Source organism: Podarcis erhardii (genome assembly GCF_964252035.2).
Source record: "Podarcis erhardii genome assembly, chromosome: 3".
Taxonomy (NCBI): Eukaryota; Metazoa; Chordata; class Lepidosauria; order Squamata; family Lacertidae; genus Podarcis; species Podarcis erhardii.
The window spans coordinates 18,681,972-18,704,896 of record NC_138507.1 but is presented as its reverse complement, the minus strand read 5'-3'; the positions used below and the strand labels follow the sequence as shown (position 1 = coordinate 18,704,896).

The window sequence follows — 22,925 nt, the reverse complement described above, 5'->3', positions numbered from 1 at the left end:
ATATATATATATATATATATTCTCATATTGAACTGCTAACTGAATGGTTCAAGTCATTAAAATGAAATTCCTCTACTTTGAGTGTAGCGTAATTGAAACAAGTCTGTTTTTTTAACCAGCAGGTGGCGCATTTTCTTCAAGATTCTTGCTGTTGTGGCACTTTTTTTAAAAAAAACTTTCTCCATCCTTCAAGAAAACTCTTATTCAAGTACAAGTCTGTACTCGACGTGTATCTTAAAGTAACCTCGAGAGTCTGACCTTGAACTGCGAAGAGCGGATAATTCTTGCTTGGAGATTAAATGTTCTGCCAGTTGCTTAACTCCCCCCATAAGACTTGGGCATTGCATCACATTTGGTATTTCTGATCACCGAAGGTCAGGAGGCAGAGGCAACCTCTGTTGGATGACCTTTATATGCACTACTCCAAGTATAAGGGACTATATTAAGAGATGACTTCCTCTATGCTTTTCCAGGTTTCAGCTGGAGTCTTAGCATTATATCTGTGATTGTGTCAATGTGCATTTATTTTTACAACTTCAAAAGAAATCTATCTTTAGTGTCTTACAAAAACAGGAAGTCTAAGGTGTGTTTAGTAAGTGAACCCAATAATTGTGGTTCGTTTGACGTGTATCACTTTGAGCTCTTGACCCAGAAGTGAAACCTCCTTAACCTTTCATGCTGCATTGTGGCTGGCTTCCATTGCTGGCATCCTGGGGACCTGTCAGTCTGAGGGTTAGTATAATAATAATAATAATAATAATAATAATAATAATAATAATAATACTGTAATAATAATAACAACTTATTATTTATACCCCACCCATCTGACTGGGTTTCGCCAGCTACTCTGAGCGGCTTCCAACCGAATATTAAAAACAATACAGCGTAAGATATTAAAAACTGCCCTAAACAGAGCCTCCTTCAGTTGTCTTTTAAAAGTAAAATAGTTGTTTATTGCCTTGACATCTGCTGGGAGGGTGTTCCGCAGGGCAGGCGCCACCACTGAGAAGGCCCTCTGCCTGGTTCCCTGTAACCTCACTTCTCGCAGCGAGGGAACCGCCAGAAGGCCCTTGGCACTGGACCTCAGTGTCCAGGCTGGATGATGGGGGTGGAAACGCTCCTTCAGGTATACAGGACTAAGGCCATTTAGGGCTTTAAAGGTCAGCACCAACACTTTGAATTGTGCTCAGAAATGTACTGGGAGTCAATGAAGATCTTTCAGGACTGGTGTTATATGGTCTTGGCGGCCGCTCCCAGTTACCAGTCTAGCTGCCGCATTCTGGATTAGTTGTAGTTTCCGAGTCACCTTCAAAGGTAGCCCCACATAGAGCACATTGCAGTAGTCCAAGCGGGAGATAACCAGAGTATGCACCACTCTGGCAAGGCAGTTTGTGGGCAGGTAGGGTCTCAGCCTGTGTACATTGATGCAAGGCTTATATGACAAATGGGAAGGAGAGGAAGCTAGAGATATCTTTCAGAGTTCAAGTACTTTGCGAAATATGCAGTCACAGGTTGTACTGAAATGCTAGCCTTTGCAAAATGAAGAGTGGGTGTAGGTGTGAGTTTGGGTGGGGGTGGGTGTTGGGTCTGTGCAATCCTTCACCATAACAAATATCTGACAATTCTGCTGCATCTGACAAGATGCATCTACATGGGGTGATATCCAACTAAGATTTCAAAAACCAAGGTTGGATGCCAGTCACCCTTGGAATTTTGATTTTAGGCACCAGGCATTGTTTTCCTGCTGCCTTGTAAGTGGCCTGAGTGGAAGACAGCCTGCAGACTGCTCTTATGCCTTTAATACTCAGGTGGGGAATCCGTGGTCCTCTACATATTTCTGTGGTCCTCTCATCATCCCTAACCACTGGCTGTGCTGACTGGGGCTGATGGGGATTAGAATCCAGCAACATCGGGAGGGCTACTGGTTCTCTATCTCTTCTTTAGCTGATGAGCAGGACATGAGAGAAAAATGGGTGAAGCCTTCCACCTAGACATGCATTCAATCAAATCAAATGGATGTGATTTCCACATAATGGCCACAATCTGGGGATCTGTATATAGCAGATCTACATGTCCTCTGGGTTGTTCCAGCCATTTCCTCGAGGGCACTCACCTCTACTGAATCATCCAATCATTGCTACGTTTTCTTTCTGACTTCAACTTTCCCCAGAGTCGTTGAGGAGGAAATGACAGTTGGGTACACTTCTACGTGTGTGAGAGAAGGAAGGTGAGTCACAACATCCAGTTTAGGATCAAAGTATAAGAACCGGAAGGTTAAAATGTGAATAATCATTCTGTTGAGACTGAAAAAAATATGTTCACAATTGTCACTTCCAGATGAGTGACTGGGCTCATGTCCCTTATCTAGAACCCAATTGCAAGTCCCACCCTAGCTGGCTTTTACAAAATCTTCTAGGAGGAACACTTTGTTCATATTTTCCCACATTATTACCTTGTTTTATTCATATCCATGAAGTATGGACAGGATATATGGATACATCATGCCCAGCTGCCAGTCGTTGCCTAAGCAGAATGCTTAGAAAAATTGTTCATTTATTTATTACTAGTAGAGGGTCTTTGACACTGCCCTGTAATGCTTAGAAATCAAATATATGTTGTTATTTTTAAATAGATAGTATTAGATAGTCACATTTTAGTCCACCATCTTAATCCAAAAAGGTGCCTTGCATTCAAATATCAACAAAGACTGCCTCACACACCCCAGGAAACCTTGTGCACTGTTTGGCAATGATATATCAAAAGGTGACCAAACTTATGCCAAAAAAGGCAAAATCATGCCAAAGTCATGTTTCGTTCCACCATCTTGAATCAAAATGGTCCCTGGTGTCAAAACACCAGCACACACTGCCATCCCCACCTCTGGAAGCCTCATGCTGAGTTTGAGGACAATATGCCAAGAAATGGCTGAACCTGTGCCAAAAAATGGGCACAGCTATACCAAAGTCATGTTTGAGTCCACCATCTTGAATCAAAATGGCACCCGGCACCCAAACATTGATGTTGACCGCCACCACAAAACCTTTGGAACCCTTGTGCTGAGTTTGGCAATATCATGTGAGGTGGACAAAATTATTGCCCACCAAAAATGGTCAAAGTCACATTTAGGTCCACCATTTTGACTCAAAATAGGGACCGATGTCCAAACATTGATGAAGGCTGCCATTCCCATCTTAGAAACCTCCATGCCGAGTTTGGCAACAGTATTTTGAGAGGTGGCTGAACCTACGCCCCAAAATAGGAGAAGTCATACCAAAGTGATATTTTGGTCCACCATCTTGGTTGACAGAGGCAGTTTGTGGCCCAACATCAACAAAAATCACCAGCCCCACAGCAGAAACCTTTTTGATGAGTTTGGCGATGATATCTCACAAGGTTTCTGGACACCGGGAGAACAAACAAACAGGCAAACCACTTTCCAAAATACATACTTGATGTGCGTATCCAACCCCTCATCTAAGATGAGATGGGAAGCCTTTGACCCTGCAGATGTTGGTGGACTACAGCTGCCAGCATCCCTGACCATTGGTAAGGTTGGCTGGTCCCAGTGGAGGTTGGACGACAGCAACACACAGGGAGCCACTGGTATCTCCATCCCAGCTGCAGTATGTTTTTCACAGCAGGGACGCAGGTGGCACTGTGGTCTTGGGCTTGCTGATTGGAAGGTTGGCAGTTCAAATCCCTGTGATGGAGTGAGCTCCTGTTGCTCTGTCCCAGCTCCTGCCAACCTAGCAGTTCGAAAGCATGCCAGTGCAAGTAGATAAATAGGTACCTCTGCAGCAGGAAGGTAAACGGTGTTTCCGTGCGCTCTGGCTTCTATCACGGTGTCCCATTGCGCCAGAAGTGGTTTAGTCCTGCTGGCCATATGACCCGGAAAGCTGTCTGTGGACAAACGCCAGCTCCCTCGGTCTGAAGGCGAGATGAGCACCCCATCGTCACCCTTGACTGGACTTAACCGTCCAGGGGTCCTTTACCTTTTTACCTTTTTTAGGTTTTTCACAGCTATTGGACTAACCTGGCTGAGTGTTTTTAGAGCTTGACTCTATCCTTGCAACAATCAGTAGGGTTGTAGTGAAATTCTGGACATGTCTACACAGAAGTAAGCCTCTCTGAGCCCTGTGAGACTTAGTCCTAAGCAGCTGTGTAGAATTGCACTCCAGGTTTTGATGCCAGATCACACTTCTAACTAATACGATTTTGAAGTCTTACTAATCCTTTAAGCTACAGTATGAAGGTGCTAAGGATTCACTGGCTTGTGTTTATACGGGGAAACTGTGAACAAGTGGCTAACCACATCTACACTAAATTGGGAGTGGGGGACAGGTACTAGATCAGAGGATTACAGAACCAGGCTACAGTTTTGAACGCCTTATCCACTAATGATTCCTATGCCTTTTAAAGCTATTTGGTAAGCCCAGTCTGTTGCACCACAGCTCAGCAGTGATGAGAGACATTGTGCTGGTCAGATTTATTCCTGCCTAGCAACTCTGAGTGGCAAAGGAGTCCCAAACTGGGCGAACCATAACCCAGGTTTAAATGTTTTGTTGTTGATGAGAATTATATTGTATACCTGAAGGAGTGTCTCCACCCCCAGTGTCCAGCTCCAAGGGCCTTCTAGTGGTTCCCTCATTGTGAGAGGGCCTCACCTCTTACAGGGAACCAGACAGAGGGCCTTTTTTGGTTGCTGCGTCCACCCCATGGAACGTCCTCCCAGCAGATGTCAAACAATAAACAGCTATGTGATTTTTAAAAGACATCTGAAGGCAGCCCTGTGGGAGGTCCAGAGGGTGGCAACCACGAGAATGGGCCTTCTCTACAGTGGCTCCATGTCTGTGGGATGCTCTCCCCAGAGAAATTCGCCTGGCACCTTCATTACACACCTTTAGGTGCCAGACAAAAACGTTCCTTTTCAACCAGGCCTTTGGTTGATCTGTTTGACATCCTATACCCTTTTAAAATGTGGCTCTTTTCTGGGGGGGGGGGGATGTTTTAAGTTGTTTTTATTCTGGTTTTATATTTTGTGATATTTTCTGTGAACCTCCCTGAAACCTCTGGGTGTAGGGCGGTAAAGTAAAGGTAAAGGGACCCCTGACCGTTAGGTCCAGTCGTGGCTGACTCTGGGGTTGTGGCGCTCATCTCGCTTTATTGGCTGAGGGAGCCGGCGTACAGCTTCCGGGTCATGTGGCCAGCATGACTAAGCCGCTTCTGGCGAACCAGAGCAGCTCACGGAAATGCCGTTTACCTTCCCGCTGGAGTGGTACCTATTTATCTACTTGTATTTTGACGTGCTTTCAAACTGCTAGGTTGGCAGGAGCAGGGACTGAGCAACGGGAGCTCACCCCATCGCAGGGATTCAAACCATCAACCTTCTGATCGGCAAGTCCTAGGCTCTGTGGTTTAACCCACAGCGCCACCCGCATCCCTACGTAGGGCGGTATATAAACTAATAACAACAACGACAACATTGTATTGTGCTTTTACCATTTTTTGCTGTGAGCCGTCCAGAGTAGCTGGGGCAACCCAGTTCTATGAGCAGCATATAAATAATAAATTGTTGTCATTGTCATTGTCGTTCCTTACAATATCGAATTTTCCTTATTTAGTTCTTAACTACCTTTCATCAAAAGGTCCCAGGACAGTGTATAAAAGCATGAATAAAATTAACTCACACAATATATAAATTTCAAAGTTAAAGTTCAAAACCAACAAATAGTCATTAAAAATGCAATAAGACAAGAATTTAAAACCCAAATGGTAATTCCAAAAAATCATTTGCCTGGGCAAGTGAGGGCAATCAAAGGCAATGAGTGATGTATATGAACACCTGAACCTGGGCTACTGGTTTGTTGTTGTTGTTGTTGTTGTTTTGCTAGGAAGGGCAAGATCTCAAGGTGAGAATATTGTGATGAGCTAAAAAGTAGTGCTTCAAACTCTAGATAGTTATGCTAGACAGTTTTGCTATGAGGAGTGAGACAGTCCTCAATCATGGTGAAGTGTACATTTGCAACGTGGCGTGTCAGCCCCACTTCTCCATCCTTAATTTAATAATAATAAATTAAATTAAATTGAACATAATTTCATTCAATTTATTACATGCCCTTCACCATCAGATCCCAGGGCAGGTTGCAACAATTTAAAATTAAATATTAAGAATTATCAACACAAATTACAACCACAGGAACAGGTCCTGAAAACATAATATGCAGGTGTCAAATGCTAGACTAATCAGATTGGCAGTGGGGTTGCAAAGACTCCAATTCTCTCTGCAAATATTTTGCAAACCACCTGTACCCTCATTTCAGCAGGTAGCCTGACTTAAGAGTAATTCTCAGTTCAGGACATTTTTCCCCACATTAATTTTATTTAAAGTTTTCAACATATAATGCAATAAAAACCAAACCAGTCTAAAGAGAAATAATTTAAAGAAATACAGCAAAAGAAAAGAAAAAGAAAAGAAAAGAAATATAACTAGCGCAATTATATCTTAATCTTCAATCCACATACAGAGAAGCGTACAGTGGTACCTCAGGTTAAGAACTTAATTCATTCCAGAAGTCCGATCTTAACCTGAAACTGTTCTTAACCTGAAGCACCACTTTAGCTAATGGGGCCTCCTGCTGCCACCGAGCTGCCAGAGCACAATTTCTGTTCTCATCCTGAAGCAAAGTTCTTAAACCGAGGTACTATTTATGGGTTAGTGGAGTTTGCAACCTGAAGTGTCCGTAACCTGAAGCGTATGTAACCTGAGGTACCACTGTATCCCCTCCCAGCTCTCACCTGGGAGCTTAGTTCACAACATTTAGATGACCACTCAAGTTCACAGAAAGATATTTCCAATATGTGTTATTGGTGGTTGCTCTCAACTCTTCCAAGGCAGCAATCCCACTGATCTCCTTCAAAAGAATAAGTCGTTGGACGCTATTATCTGTTTGGATGCTTAATTACCAGAGTGAAAGACAAGTCTGACCTTGCTGTGTGTGGGGTAGTCTAAACCACTGAGCCTCTTGGGCTTGCTGATCGGAAGGTTGTTGGTTTGAATCCCCATGATGGGGCAAGCCCCTGTCACTCTGTCCCAGCTCCTGCCAGCCTAGCAGTTTGAAAGCATGCCAGTGCAAGTAGATAAATAGGTAGAGCTGCGGCGGAAAGGTAAAAGGTGCTTCCGTGCGCTCTGGCACTCGTCACGGTCCTCCGTTGCGCCAGAAGCAGTTTAGTCATGCTAACCACATGACCTGAAAAGCTGTCTGTAGACAAACACCAGCTCCCTCGGCCTGAAAAGCGAGATGAACACTGCAACCCCATAGTCACCTTTGACTGGACTGAACCATCCAGGGGTCCTTTACCTCTTTTACCTTTACAATGCTCTGTGCCATTCAAGAATGTTAAAGCTGATGAACAAATTGGTGCAAGTCGAAGGAAGAAGTCCATCTAGATAGTACAGTGGCATGTCAGGTTAAGAACTTAATTCGTTCTGGAGGTCCGTTCTTAACCTGAAACTGTTCTTAACCTGAAGCACCACTTCAGCTAATGGGGCCTCCTGCTGCTGCCGCGCCGCCGGAGCACATTTTCTGTTCTCATCCTGAAGCAAAGTCCTTAACCCGAGGTACTATTTCTGGGTTAGCGGAGTCTGTAACCTGAAACGTATGTAACCTGAAGCGCATGTAACCCGAGGTACCACTGTATATACCATCAGAGTCCACACCCTATGGCAAGCATAGCCAGTACTTCTCGGAAATTGGGAAAAACATTTCACTGAATTTCTCCCATTGGAGAAGTTCCCCAACAGTTACTTGGTGTGGGTCTTGACATTACCAGTATCGTAGCTTCTTCTTTTTTACCTAAACAGCTTGCATTATGCATAACATACTATAGGGATGTCTCAAGTGCAAAAACTGGAGCACTGGTATAAACATGCTCCCGGTAATCCCATCCCCGTTGGAGATGGCTCATGATGTTTTGCACCAGCTAAAGCTTCTAGGCGTAAACAAACAAACCCCTGTGTTGCAAAATATGACTCAGCAATATCAAAAGCAACACAATGGCCAGAAACAATTACAGCATTTAAAACTTTATGGAATAGTGCAAAACATCAAAACTATCAAACTGAAGTCTCTGAAAGTCCTTGAATAAGTCACAGTGCCAGACTTTGCCCAGTGGACTTGTAAAGCTTTGTATAATGGGCAAATGTCCAATTCTGATGTCCAACTACATAATCGCATGAGTATTTTTCATTCTCATGTATATTACAGTGGTACCTCGGGTTACAGATGCTTCAGGTTACATACGCTTCAGGTTACAGACTCCACTAACCCAGAAATAGTACCTCAGGTTAAGAACTTTGCTTCAGGATGAGAACAGAAATTGTGCTCCGGTGGCGCAGCGGCAGCAGGAGGCCCCATTAGCTAAAGTGGTGCTTCAGGTTTAGAACAGTTTCAGGTTAAGAATGGACCTCCGGAACGAATTAAGTTCTTAACTTAGCCTCTTTTCTCAGCAATAAACCCTAAGAGTTTCAGTAGATATTGCTATAGCTGATGTCTCATAGAATCACAGAATTGGAAGGGAACCCTGCAATGAAAGGAATCGCAACTGAAGCATCCATGACAGATGGCCATCCAACCTCTGCTTAAAAACTTCTAATGAAGGAGAGTCCACAACCTCCTGAGTGAGTCCGTTCTACTGTTGAACATATTATGGTCCATCAGGGCAAATGAGGCACTGCTCCATCAACCTCAATCTGCCTTCAGACAGCCCCCACTTGCCTGTCTGGCTACATACAACCAGCCCAAGAGGGCAACACTGCCTGGCAGCTTCCTCCTCAGTCTTAATGTACCCCTTGTAGAACTCAGCAGGGTGGAAGGTAAAGGCTAAATTGCTTTGGTTCTGCCTACCCCTGACTGCTTCCATTTAATGTTGATCACCCTGCCTTCCGCCCTACCAATCTCAGTGAGTTCCAACTACCACCAAGCCCTAGTACAATTCTTGTCACATGCAACTAGTGGGCATGGACAGGGAAGTGGGGCTCTAGTCGCGCATGCGCACACACAGAGTGGAGAGTCCATTTGGTGCATCCAAATTGCCTTGAATACAGGATTCCTACAGATAAATGATTTATTCAAAGCTGGACCATCAAGAAGGCTGATCTCTGAAGAATTGATGCTTTTGAATTATGGTGCTGGAGGAAACTCTTGAGAATCCCATGGACTGCAAGAAGATCAAACCTATCCATTCTTAAGGAAATAAGCCCTGAGTGCTCACTGGAAGGACAGATCCTGAAGCTGAGGCTCCAATACTTTGGCCACCTCATGAGAAAAGAAGACTCCCTGGAAAAGACCCTGATGTTGGGAAATATGGAGGGCACAAGGAGAAGGGGACAACAGAGGACGAGATGGTTGGACAGTGTTCTCGAAGCTACCAGCATGAGTTTGACCAAACTGCGGGAGGCAACAACATTACTATTACTCGTAGTATTCATACTTGCAACAGCTGTACGTGTGGATATCGGCTTCTGCACATGGCTCTCTTTTTCTGGATCAGGGTATGTTGATTTAGTTTAAGATATTTAAACTACTATCCTAGAGCTGCTTACCTGAGAGTAAGGCCCACTGAACTCAATGGGACTTGTTTCTGAGCTCTGTTGGGCCCATTTTTCAACCCCGCTGAAAATCAGAGAGATGGTGCTTGAACGATCCATGCATTGAATTCAATGGGATCTTTTTATATATATATATAAAAAGTTTAATTGTGCATTTGATTGCAGCCCTTTCTGTTTGGAAAAGCTGGTATTTGACCAGAGGAGCCACTGAGTCGTTACAATCCATCATGTAAATGACTGTTCGGGGACATCTAAATCCTCAGATTATTTGACTGCTGTACAGGATGCACTAAAGGGGGCTGGAGGAAAGAGACCCAAATCTGCAGGCGAAACAGCTGCAGCCATATAAAACAGCTCATGCATATTCACGCTTATGCACAGCAGTCCGATAACTTGGTCATTTTGATCTCAAATACCCCTGAGGTACCCCATTCACATTATGGATGAGTTACTGGCAAGTGATGGGTTTCAGATTTTTATAGAAGCATTAAAAAGTTATCTTTTGCAGACTCACGTTGATTCAGGGAGGGGAGCTCTAGATTCCAAACAGGCTGTTCAGTTTTTGTCCATTAGTAATTTTTTTCTCCTCTGCGTCTCCTCTTTTTCATATCTCAGGACGAATCTATAAAGCAGAGTGCTGTGAAATAAATGCCACTGCCCTGCACTGAATTCCTTTTGTTTCACTCTTCTTGTAAAATAAAATTCGATAGATGGCTTCCTCTTTCAAATGAAAGAACGAAAGAAAGCTGGAAGGAAGACTCCTGGGATTTAACAGCAGCCACTAACCCTCACCTAGAGAGAGAGAAATCGGGAGAGAAAAGAAATACTTTTGCACAGCTGACTTCTGTATAAAAGCGCCCAGTGAAGACTGCCTTCTACCAGTGATTTCTGACCAGCATTGTTAGTCTGTTGCAGCAGAAAAGACGTACTGTGGCATCTCATACGTTTGGTATGACATAAGCTTTAATGTCTTATATGTCACAATAAATGTGCTGGTCTTTAAAGTGTCCCAAGACTCTGTGTCCCCCCCCCCCTCTCTCTCTCTCTCTCTCTCCCTCAAATAAAAAATGGTACCCTGGGTTTTTGGTACCCTAGGTTTCAAGGATGAAACATTTCTCTAAGAACCCCAACTTTAAAGATGATAATGTTGTGAACATCAGTTTCTGTCTGGCCATTTCGTTTTTGTTTAGTTGTTGTTCTTTTGGAGCGAAATAAACAAGCCCCGCCCCCCTTAGGAAAAAGTATCGTTTTCGCAAATTTGTCGGGAGTTGTTTGTTCCTCCCCACCCCACCCCCACCCCAGCTTTCCCCGGAACTGTGTCAGTTGAAATCTGGGACGGTGAGGACGAGGCTGGGTGGGCGTCATTTCAGATGGATCGGACGCGTTTTCTGAGCGCGCTGCGAGGACCGCCAGCTGGGAAAGGAAGAGAGGCGTCGGGGAGGAGGATGGTGAAACGCTTGTCCAGATGGAAACGGGCCAGATCCAGAGATCTGGGGTGGACGGGTTTACAGCAAGCCTGGTACCCTCTGGGCACCTTAAATGTGTCGACGGCCGCTGGCGCTCGCTGGACCGGCCGCGGGAGATGAACAGTGCGCGCATCTGCGACTCTCGCCTTCCTTCGTTTCCTTACTGGGAGAAGTCATTTCCTCCTGGCTCCAGTCCTAGCACCTACTTCCTCAGGCGTGACCCTCCACAACTCACCGTGCCCCAGTCCCAACTGCCGTGACCTCCCTTTGACCAGCGCAGTTTGCGCGGAAAGTGCGCTCTGGTGCCCAGAGCATAAGAACCAATTCCTAGGGGCCGAGATCACTTTGCCCTCCCCCAGTAAAATATTTGAGGGATCCAGCCCCGCCGCCCCCACCCCCGGTTGACGGGCATTGCCATTCAAATGTGTGCCGTGTCGTGTGATCAATTATGTGGGGTGGGGCTTAACCCCCATCAATATTCAATATTCACCCCGGGTCCAAAGTCTGGAAGGCTAACCACTAAAGAGGGGCGTAGTGGATATGGCGCATTACTGATGCTGTTGGACTCCCATCAGCCCCAGCCAGGGGTCAAGGAGATGGGGGTTGTAGTAGTCCAACGATATCTGGAGGCCCCCCCTCCCCATTAACGTATCTAAAGACCATTATATAGGCAACCAATCGACTTGAGGTCAAGATATGCCCTTGGCCACGCGGAATGTCCTCTTCTGTGACCAATGTTGTTGTTGTTTAGTCGTTTAGTCATGTCCAACTCTTCGTGACCCCATGGACCAGAGCACGCCAGGCACTCCTGTCTTCCACTGCCTCCCACAGTTTGGTCAAACTCATGCTGGTAGCTTTGAGAACACTATCCAACCATGTCGTCCCCTTCTCCTTGTGCCCTCCATCTTTCCCAACATCAGGGTCTTTTCCAGCGAGTCTTCTCTTCTCATGAGGTGGCCAAAGTATTGGAGCCTCAGCTTCAAGATCTGCCCTTCCAGTGAGCACTCAGGGCTTATTTCCTTCAAAATGGATAGGTTTGACCTTCTTACGGTCCATGGGACTCTCAGGAGTCTCCTCCAGCACCATAATTCAAAAGCATCAATTCTTCGGGGATCAGCCTTCTTTATGATCCAGCTCTCACGTCCATCCATCACTACTGGGAAAACCATAGCTTTAACTATGCGGCTCTTTGTTGGCAAGGTGAAGTATCTGCTTTTTAAGATGCTGTCTAGGTTTGTCATTGCTTTTCTCCCAAGAAGCAGGCGTCTTTTAATTTCGTGACTGCTGTCACCATCTGCAGTGATCTGTGAGCAATACGATCCTATGAACCTTCTCTAGCATTTGGTTTTCATGGAAGTCCCATACAGTGGTATTGAAGCATCGCCAGACACACACGGCCTGCAAAACTCTCTCTGTGTGTGTGTGTCCTGAGAAAAACGTTCCCTCCAGCTCCGATCTCTCGGCAGCGAAGGGATGTTTTCCTAGTCGGACCTGGAGATTCCGGTGTTGAACCTGGGACCATGGAAAGTAGATACTCTACTCATGACCTATGGTCCTTCTTCAAAGGCTCCTGTGTCCCACAGTGTTTAACACTCTGCCTTTAATAAGAGCGCAGAGGCTCTTCATAAGGACCAAGATGACGCAGTAAGGACTAGTTAGTCCTTTTTGCACATCAATCTTATTTCTTTAATCGTGCATAAGGTGCAGGAAGCGCTGGAAGGGTGAATCTTTCATTCTGCTTCCGTACAATAAGGAAATGATACGATTTGTCGTCGTCCGCTCTCCCCCACTGCGTATGACCTCCGATCACGACCAGAGCAAAGAGTCGACCTCTAGAGAAGTGGCGAGGAGCGGGACTTCTAGTGGTGGAACCCTTTCATTAGGTGACCTCCAATAAAGCGGACGACGAAAAACCGTATCATTTCCTTATTGTACGGAAGCAGAATGAAAGATTCACCCTTCCAGCTCTTCCTGCACCTTATGCTGAATCCGAGATTTTTTTAAAAAAAATAATAATTAAGGATTGATGTGCAAAAAGGAGTAACTAATCCTCATTGCGTCATCTTGCCCCTCACGTAGAGCCTCTGGGCTCTTATTAAAGGCAGAGTGTTAAACATTGTGGGACAAGGGGGCCAACTCCTAGAGACTCCTCGGCCCCCAATAAAATATTTGAGCCCCTCCTCAAGTTGATCGGCACTATTCAAATAGTGTGCATGTGCCACATCATGTGATCGATTATGCCGGACGGAGCTTGCCTCCCCCCCTTCAATATTGTTGGCACCCCTGCAGTGGGCTCTCTCCCCGCTCCCCATTTTAAGAAAGCCAAACCAACAACATCTTAGGGGCTGGTTGCAGCGGTCTTTTAATTCCCCTTTGAAAAAAATAAATAAAACTGCACTCCGATCCTACCCTTTGTTTGCTTATCAATATCCGATGGGGATTGCAACAGATTCCCTGCCCCCCCCCCCAAAAAAAAATGGGGATTTACGCGGGGAGTCGCTTAACACTTTACGCACGTCTACTCAGAAGCAAGCCCCGCTGTGTTTAATGAGGCTTACTCCCAGGTATAAGCGGTGACACAGCAGCTAAAATCGGTGGCGCTCTCTGAACGCCGAAGGCAATGTGTGCTCGGATCCAGGATGAGCAAGGAAGAATAGCCCTCCAGGGAGAGCGAAACAGGGCAGGAAGCGAGCTTTCATCGCGAGGCAGGGAACCTCGTTAAAAATACTCGCACGCACAGCGAAGCGCGCTTCCTGCAGCAGCGCCCGGAATGCGGCCGGCGGAGGCTCAAATCTGGATTTCAGTGCCCACGTTCAATGCCCGGTCAGTTTCTGAACCCGATCGCTTGCTCTTGTCTGACGCCCTTGCCCGGGTCTCCCTTTCCCACGAGCAAGCAGCGAAAGCAAATTGACCCTTAGAGTGGTCTGGGCTGGTCCTCCAGGTGTATCAGTGTGACAGTTATTCTAGGGATGTGTGTGGGTGTGTGGGTGTGTGGGTGTTTGTGAAAGTCAGGTCCTTTATTCATAGCAGTGACCAGAGGAGGAATGACCACTGGGAGCAGCGCAGAGAGAAGAAACTTGACGCCTTCATCTGCCCCAGCTGCGATAAAACATGTCTTTCCTATATCGGTTTCTACAGCCACAGCAGGCGCTGTAACCTTCCAACCGTTTGACTTCACCCACAAAGGTGCACTCCTCCATGGGGCTCCCAAAACAGACAGGTGCCAACAACAATATAGCCAATATGTATAGTCAATTAGGTTAATCCGAGGCAATGATTATTGCTAATTGTAGAGAGATAAATCAGCATGGTGCTGATAACACCAAGGTTGCAGGTTCGATCCCCAAATGCGACAGTTGCATGTTCCCAGATGATGCTTCCAACACTTGATAGATGATAGATAGATAGATAGATAGATAGATAGATAGATAGATAGATAGATAGATAGATAGATAGATTATAACGGGGTTCATATGAGGACTACACAGTTAGTTACTGAAGTGGGAGTAAATCGATCTTTCTACTTCACTCCCTCCGGATTCTTGGCACCGTAAACTACGATTTTCAGACCTGCCTTAATCCCTTATTGACCCTGATCTTCTCCCGCCGTTCTAAAAAGGGGTTACACGGCTCAGGTTTTCCGTTTGACTCCGGATATATGGGTTACGGGGAGGGGAAATTCTACATTGTTAAGCTGCGACTGCATAAATCTTTTGGGGAAGGGACTATCTGTGGACGCTGTGTAGTGCAGTGCGATTTCCTTTATCAGCAAACATGCTATGGATAGCCGTGCGTAAGTGGCACTAGGATTTGAAGTGAATCGGCTGCTGTCCTGCGCACACAAGGATGTTGCAGGCATCACTAAACGGGACTCGTTCTGGAGTATTTTAGGATCAGGCTGCGAGCACCTCACAAACAAAGCCGCAGACTGCTTAAACAGAAATAATTCAGTTTTCAACATGCAGACCTCTGCTCCACAATTCTGTTAAGTCCGTGATCTGAGGAGCTTTATGGCCGAAATAAAATGATCCAGAACTGAGGTCAATCAACTTCCTAATAAATAGGGTCAATTGAAATACAAAGGAATCGGGTGTCTCCCCTAAAAACAGCGACTCGTGTTTACTTAGATAAATACTAGATAGATGGGACACAACGGGACCGTCCTAGCTGGGGTCCTGATGCGTTTCTGTTGGTTACTATTTTACAGCGCAATCCTAACTATGTCTACTTAGAAGGATGTCCTATTGAAGTCAATGGAGCTTACTCCCAAGTAACTGGGGTTACCTGCGCAACCGGGTTGCAAGCACCATCGAACTCAGGGGGACTAACTTTAGAGTAAGGTTGTGCTAGCAATCCGTAAATCGGCTGAAACCGTGTCAGCCCGAGGAACGTGTGAACCATTTTAGACCTTAGAAGCGCTCCGCTCGCCTGCCCGTGTGTACAGAAACAGATATCGCTGCTTTTCCACAGGAGAGGCTTCACACTTCCACTCGCACAGACTCTTTTGGGGCGATTCTTATTGACTTTCAAATTTGTAGCGCTTACTATCACTGAAAACATTTGGGAACTGAGGAGCCCGGACCGGAGGGGGTTAAACAGCAACACAGAGGTCACTATTAAGCCTAAACGTCGCGCTTTGAAGTCCCAGCTGGTGTCGATGGGGCAGTGCTTAGCTCTTGCCCTGACAGCTGAATAAGAAAACGTGGTTAGGATTGCTTTGCGCACTTAGGATCGCGCGTGCCCAGATTGCAGGACAGGAGGGCGCGCGGATGCCATCCATACACACGCGTCCCCATTGAAAACCGTGGCAAAACATATATCTATCTCCCGTTGACTTCCGTGTTTCTGATTTTGCCCGCAGAGGATCAAAGCTCATTTGGATCGTTTCCTGCGCTCGGGTTAATGTGGCCCCGGATTATCCCCGCCTGCCGCTTGAAATAGTTAGATTTTTAAGAGGGAAATTTTCTACTCCGGTATTCTTAATTAATAGCATTATTGATTTAATCATCATCATCATCTCGCTCTCCAAGGATACAACCTACTGCACACTTACATGGAAATAAATCTCACTTAATTCCGTGGCACTTATTTCTGAGTAGATTTACAGAGATCGCTCTGCATGTTTCCTGACATCTTAGGAAGCGGGTGCCTTTTCTTTTAAAAGTTTTTATGAGACTCTTTAAATCCGACTCTTCTTTCCTAATCGGGTACAGATCCTCGCTGGGGGAAAGGAAAGGATAGTCTCTCCATGTCTTAGTGGGATTAAAAAAAAAAAAAAATCCGTTCGCGGTGTTTAAGGGAGAGAGGAAAAGAGGGGCTGTCACCTTTCTGCCTCGAGCGAGCGCGGATTTATTAATAGACGTGAACAGAACAAGGGAGGTAATAAAAACCAAAACTGAACACGCGGGAGAATTGGAGGTTTCTGGAGCGATTATTCAATCAGGAGATAGTAAGCAGGCGGCGTGTCTAAACCTCCCCGCTTCGCTTCGCTTTCAAGCCTCTCCGCCGCGAGACTATTCCAAATATTTCTGTTTTAAACAAACATCGCTGTGCTCCGAGGGAGCTTTGAGCCAGAGGGAAACTCAGCTCAGTTTTTAAAGACTCAATTCCCCGCCGCAATCCGTTTTACAGCATGCCGGGTTAATTCTCTTCCACCACTTCAGTTATAAACTGGGGTAAGGAAGCCGGCCATCTGAAATGCAACCAAAACCGCTTTCTGGATTCAAACCGGTTTCCCTCTTGTTGCTTCTCTGAACAACTCCCTTCTTTTCTTCCATTCATTTGGGAAGTAAAATCACCTTCAAATGCACAATGGCTGCAGGTAGGTGCGATTAGGATCGGGATGCGTTATCTATCAACTTAAGTTCAAACACACATCCAGTCCTAAACGCATTTGGGTAACAGCGCTAACCTAGGCAGGTTTACGCAAAAATAAGTCCCCTTCTCTTCAATGGGGTCTACCCCGTATACGCTGCAAGTATATACTTTTCGACTCGGAAGTAAATCCCATTGGTTCCATGGATACTAACCCCGCTTATCTAGGGGTAAGCCCCATTGAATGCAATAGGACTTCCTTCTGAGTAGACCTTTCGGTGGCATTGACTTGCAAGTAGTTTTAAACGCACTTACTAAGTCAGATAACAGCTTCTTTCCAAGTAAAACTGTTTAGTGGGTCAGGGTGACTGCTCGGGATTTCAGACTTCCCGGGGAGTAAATCACTCCAAAAATTAGCTTAATGACACATAATGTCAGCGTTCTTTTATTTTCACTAGATTGTGGGACCACGCTATAAATCAAACGCAGGAAGGAATTAGACAGCACCCATGGATCTAAGGTGTCTTTTGTTGTACAGGTTTATTTGGTTGAAATAAAACGCGTTCATTATTAGTGTGTTTGGAAGAGCAAAGGAAGAAAGCGGGGGACATCCAGAGGTCAGCAGGTGAGAGGAACGCCACATTGCTTTGTGGTTAAGCTTCCTTTTTTAAAATTAAATAAATAATTGTTGAATTCCATTTCACTTTTTTTTTTTTGACCAGGTGCAGAGTTCAAGGGTTTTTCAAATTCCATGTTTATTTTTAAGTGGGAGGGAAAATAGGGAGGGAAAAAGCCTTGCACTGGGAGCGCAGCGCGCGATCCAATTCAGCATATGGGAACTTTGAAGCGCGCGCTTTCGCGCTCCCCCGCCGAAATCATGGCGATGCTTTGAACAGGATCGTGACCCAAATCTGCGCAAACGTGTTGAACGTTTAAAGACCCACCGCCACCAATGACAGCTACTAACAGCGGGCCGCGTTGCTTGTTGCGAAGAAGAAGCGTTTGTGCTGCTGCTTTGATTTTACTTTTGCCGAAGTCACGGGAACCGCAGCTGCGTTCCGACGATCACTGGCTGCTCTCGGGGAGCTTCGGTGTCTCCTCCCGTCGCTGTTGGTTCCCGTCGAGGTTCGTTTGTTTGATTTTCTTACCCACTTCCTACGAAAGTGATCCGCTAGCCTTCTTGCTTAACAGAAGCGATGAGCCCGATTCTGTGCCTCCTTTTCTGGAGGTAAGTGCCGCGGAATTAAGCGAGGCGCTCGCCTCGAAGGAGCAGCTGGGAGCCCCAGCTCCGAAAAAAGAAAGCCTCAAGTTTGCTCCTTGGGAACTGGCTGCCAAGTTAAGAGGGCAAATGGACCGGGACATCAGCTAGCTCGCTGAGCGCTCCGATTAAGGTGCGCTCCTGTCACTGCGCAACAAGGAGCAGCCACGCAATTCTTCTAGTCCTCGGGTCTCGCTTCTGTTCCTCTGACCCGGTCGGTGCCTTTGGAATCAGCCCAGCGCCCCCGCTTGTAAAATGGGCAATTTGAAGCGGTTTTCAAACGGTGGCAGGCACTAGATGACACTAAGCAGGATCTGCCGGGGCTGAAACCCCAGCTGGTCTTATCGGGACGGATCTGTCTTCACCTCCCTATTAGTTGAGAGATGCTACCTTGTTCGGAAAGGCCGTTTTGCCCTCTGTAGACGCCGAGCTAAATCGAGGCGAAAACCGGGAGCGCTGGGAGGAGGTTCACCGTTCTCCACCCCCCACGCCCGGCTGCCGGGCTTCGCCTAGATTGCCTGAAGCCTTTGCGAGTGTGGATTGAAGCCCAAATCACCCTTTTAGGAAACTGAGGTGGGTAGCTTGATTCACAGGATACTCAGTTTTCTGAACCGGGCTTGAGATCTATTGATTCTACCCAGAGAGGCAGGGATCTGTCGTGCCCACGCAGACCAGAAGATGCAGGTCGGCGATCCAGGATCAACTCCTGATCAGAATGAGCTCCGACGGTGGGGGTCATTATTATGGGGTGGAATGGGAAGTGAAGATGCCCCCTGGAATGGGATCTGCGGGGAAAAGGAAAGGGTGGGTCCTGAATGCCAGCTAGTATCCGGAGCTACTATCGATTACCCTCTAGGAGATGTGGATCCACCGGATTCCACGGGAGATCTGTAAGTGGGAGGGTGTTTTTTTAAAAGCTTACTCCACAAGCATCAGTCGATTTCTGGAGCGGAGACTGTATAGCTACCGCACATATCCAGTTTACTCCAGAGTAGTCCGGTTCAAATCGAGAATACAGAAGCACGGAATCTCTGGTGTTTTCACACACACACACACACACACACACACACACACACACACACACCCCCCCCAAGCAGTGGATCCTGCTAAGCTTGAGCGCAGCCGCGATCCGTTGGAGAAAACTCCGCCAAAGCTCTGAACCTAAGATGGGAGATGGGAGCGACCACTCTCTCCATTCCCGGGAGATCACTTAAGAGCTTAGCGCCCTAGTTGTCTCCCAGACTCGGCTGCCCTGGGGCTCCTCTTGACTCTCTGCCAAGGCTTGTTCGAGGTGCGAGCGTGGTGTGGGGGCAGCGAGGGATGCCACTGGAGCGAAGGCGGAGCGCGTTGGTTGCTCCGTATCCGGGAGCCGAGCGGCCGAAGTAAGAGTTTCCCAGTTAGAAACTTTCCCCCCATTCCAGTGCGCATGCCCAGGGGTGGGGAAGGCGAGGGGGGGCGGGGGAGAGGGGGTTGAAATAAGGAGGCGGCCGAGGGAAGGGATCCGCTCAGTCGGCGTTCGCCTTGCTCCAAGGCGCTTTTGCCTGCAGCCCTTCCAAGCCAGCCGAAAGAAAGAGCGCGGCGCAGAGAGGCTCTCCGCTACCTGGTGCGCTCCTCCGCTCGCTTGCCCGCCTCTCCGCCCCTTCCACCGGATCTGCCGCGGGCCAGCGGGAGAGCAGGCGAGCCGAGGGCCTGGCCCGGCGCGGGCAGCACCACTTTGCCCAACTTTGAAGCTGTGCAGTTTCGCCCACGGAGGATCTTGAATCATCTGCCGGCGGTGGAGCGGCGGAGATCGGGATTAGGTAAATATTTAGATTTGCCTGGCACTTCCACCCCCCCAAAAAAAACCCCCTCTTCTCTCGCTGGGTGTCCCGTGCCCTCATTCTCCGGTCGCTTCACGAGATTCAGGTCCTGTTGTGAAGTTCGCGGAGTTCAGTTAGGCCGTCTGGTTCCGCCCCCCAGATAAACTCTTAGCTACCAAGATGCTCGGATCTTCTTGCCGAGGCAGAGCACGGTCTGCCTACTTCGGCGCCAGCTGCTAAGCGGTCCGACTAAGGCAGGCGTCCCAGCAGTTAGCAGCCCACCCTGCAGTTCTTATGCCCCTTCTTCCCCTTGGCAGAATTGGTCCTCTTTAACCCCACAAGGCTGCAATCCTAAACCTGGCGGGAAGTTAGCCTCGTTGCGTTCAGAGATACGAGTTTGTTCCTGAACTATCCACGCTTCTAGGGCGAACTGGGCAATAAAAGTCCCACGGGGAGATGGATGTCACCAGGATGCGATCCTAAACATGTGGATTAAGTGCAAGCGAGTCCCGCCTAGGCGATCGGGCTTGTTATCCGAGTTAGGCGCTCAGACAAGGGCCACAGGGCGATCCGAGCCCTCGTCCTCATCCTAAACGCGCGATATTATCAGAAGTTCCTCCCGTTGGTTCCAGGAGGAACTTATGTCTGCTGAGCCTGGCATACTTTTTGTTTTTTTAAGACCCCGATCCTTAACGTGTTTCCTCAGAAGGCAGGTCGGGAATTCGTCCTTCCAGATCTGTTTCTAGGATCGCAGTGCCAATGCGCTTAAGGGTCGGGCTGCTGATTTTACTAAACCCTGGCAGTTCCACGCGCACCAGAGACCGGTATGTTTTTGCTACCAAGCGTAATTATGCGTGGGTGGGTACGATTTTGTGTGTGTGTTTGCGCGATCACTCGCTCGCGCCTGCTATTCATAGCCCACTGAGGACTATAGCAAAACAACAACAACAAACCATCGTCTTTGGGCGTGATATGGAATGTACCTACTTGCCTGCGCATAGGTGGAGGGGGAAACGGTTGGGTCCTAAGCAGATAGCATATTTGGAAACGAGTTCAGCAGAGAACAAGGAGGCATACTTCCAAAAGGAATTTAGGACTGGTGTATATATGTGAGAGTACACAGAGATTTCTGAGCCGTTGGATAGTACAAGGGGGGATTTCTATATCCTTCGCTTTGCTTGCTATATAAACCACAGCCACAACTCGTTGGCATTGCTGTAATTTGGGGCGATGTCTCTGCAGCAGGTATGTAGTCTCACCCTGGGGATATTTAACTGGGAAGTGTTGAGTCTTTCGGAGAATGTGCACAGGGTTGCACCCTTACTTGAAAATTCTCCACGAGATCACCTTAAAGTAGGTTCTCGTGGAGTTGCGATTTCAGAATCGCGCTCGATCCCCGCCAATTTCAGCGGAGTTTCCTTCCCAGCAAGGCTTCCTTGAGTTCGTGCAAGGCTGAACTTTTAAATGCAATGGCGGATCTCGCAATCGACTGGACAAATGCGTGTGTAAATGTTCGGGGTATAGCGAGGCAAGAAGTTTCGGTTTCACTGGGTTCTCTTCTGATCCATCTCAGATCACGTCTGTCTGTTGAAGGATTGCTGTGTGGGCCTGTCTCTTACACCTTACCTGCCTTGAAAACTTCGTAACCTTTCCGTTTTAAAGGCTTTTCATCCTCACCCTCTTGAAGGGAAAGAGACTTCCATTCATTTCGAATGCAGCCCTCTTCCTTTCCAGTTTATTTAACCAGTAGCGAATCGTAAACGGATAGAAACTTCGGGTGTTCCTCTCGTTGCCACGCAAGAGATGGTGTTATTCACCCGGGGCCGCCAGGCCTGCAGGAGTTTTTCAGCAGCTCTTCGGGTTTACGCGTTTTTCATATCCGTTTTCACTGCTAGATGTAGGGGAGCCGATCTAATCCGAAATACTCTTGTGCTGTGAATATCAGCTGGTTAAATAAACAGAAGTACTTCGAGCGAACTGGCTGATTTAAATCGACCCACAGACAGATAGATCTCTCTTTGCGCAACGTTGGCACCGAAAGCGCCGGTCTATGTCTGTCTGCATGTTTAAAGAGGTGCAGGGGTTTTTGTTTTGTTTTGGAGGGGGAAGTAGCTTCCTTTGTGGGAATAATTCAGTCTCTTTTCAGAATTAGTGTGTAAATAATGTGTTTGGGGGTGGGGGGAGAGAGGCAGAAGCAGTACATGTCCGAAAACTATATAGATTCGTTTCCATCTCGAAGACCTGAAATGATTATTTCGAGTCAGCGGGATCCACTTCCAGTGGCGCTCAGCTTCCAAGTAATGTGATCGAGGGAGGGAAAGTCAGCATCTTCAGCCTCAGGCATTATCCAGGAACAATGTATATTTTGGATCGAGGAAAGCAAAGACTGTTGAAAGCATTCCTTCTGCTTCCCTGCCCCCAGCCATTATTTATTTCCTCAATCAGCTGCTATATTATTATTATTATTATTATTATTATTATTATTATTATTATTATTATTATTATTAATTTTATCAGTCGCCATTAGCTGTCCTAGAATGCGGTTCCTTATTGCAATTAGCAAAAGCGCCGTCCAGAACGGGATACTTTTTATTTCGTAGGATTTGATTACAGTTTAGCAGACCATCGGGGTTGCGATGCGCGTTTACTCCAGGGTGAATCCCGTTTAATATCGATGGGGCTTCTCTCTGAGTAAACATGAGCAATCCACAGTGCGTTATATTCCTCCAATGGAAGTTGCTGCAAAGTCATGTGGTTTAGGTCAGGGGTTGTGGTTGTGATGGGGGGGAGGGAGAGAGAATTCCCATGCATGACATCAGCAGCCCGATCCTAACCACGATTACTCAGAAGTAAATGCAGCTGTGTTTAGGATGGCAGCTTCTAATTCCTGGTCTTCCTTCTCATTCCCCAAACCAGATTCCCCAATGTGGTAATGCTACTGGCACAGTAACTTAGGACTGACTTGCGCTTTTTTTTATTTG

The 22,925-nt window shown here is 46.9% G+C and overlaps 1 long non-coding RNA gene across 1 annotated transcript in view; it reads left to right on the top strand.

Annotated features, from left to right (window-relative positions):
* The window catches only part of LOC309339441, a 71,962-nt gene extending 61,369 nt beyond the window's left edge, over nt 1–10,593 (top strand). Inside the window, exon 6 of the long non-coding RNA XR_014155354.1 lies at nt 10,223–10,593. This is a non-coding gene — a long non-coding RNA (uncharacterized lncRNA). The remainder of the gene's footprint in view (nt 1–10,222) is intronic.
* The last annotated feature ends 12,332 nt before the right edge of the window (nt 10,594–22,925 follow it).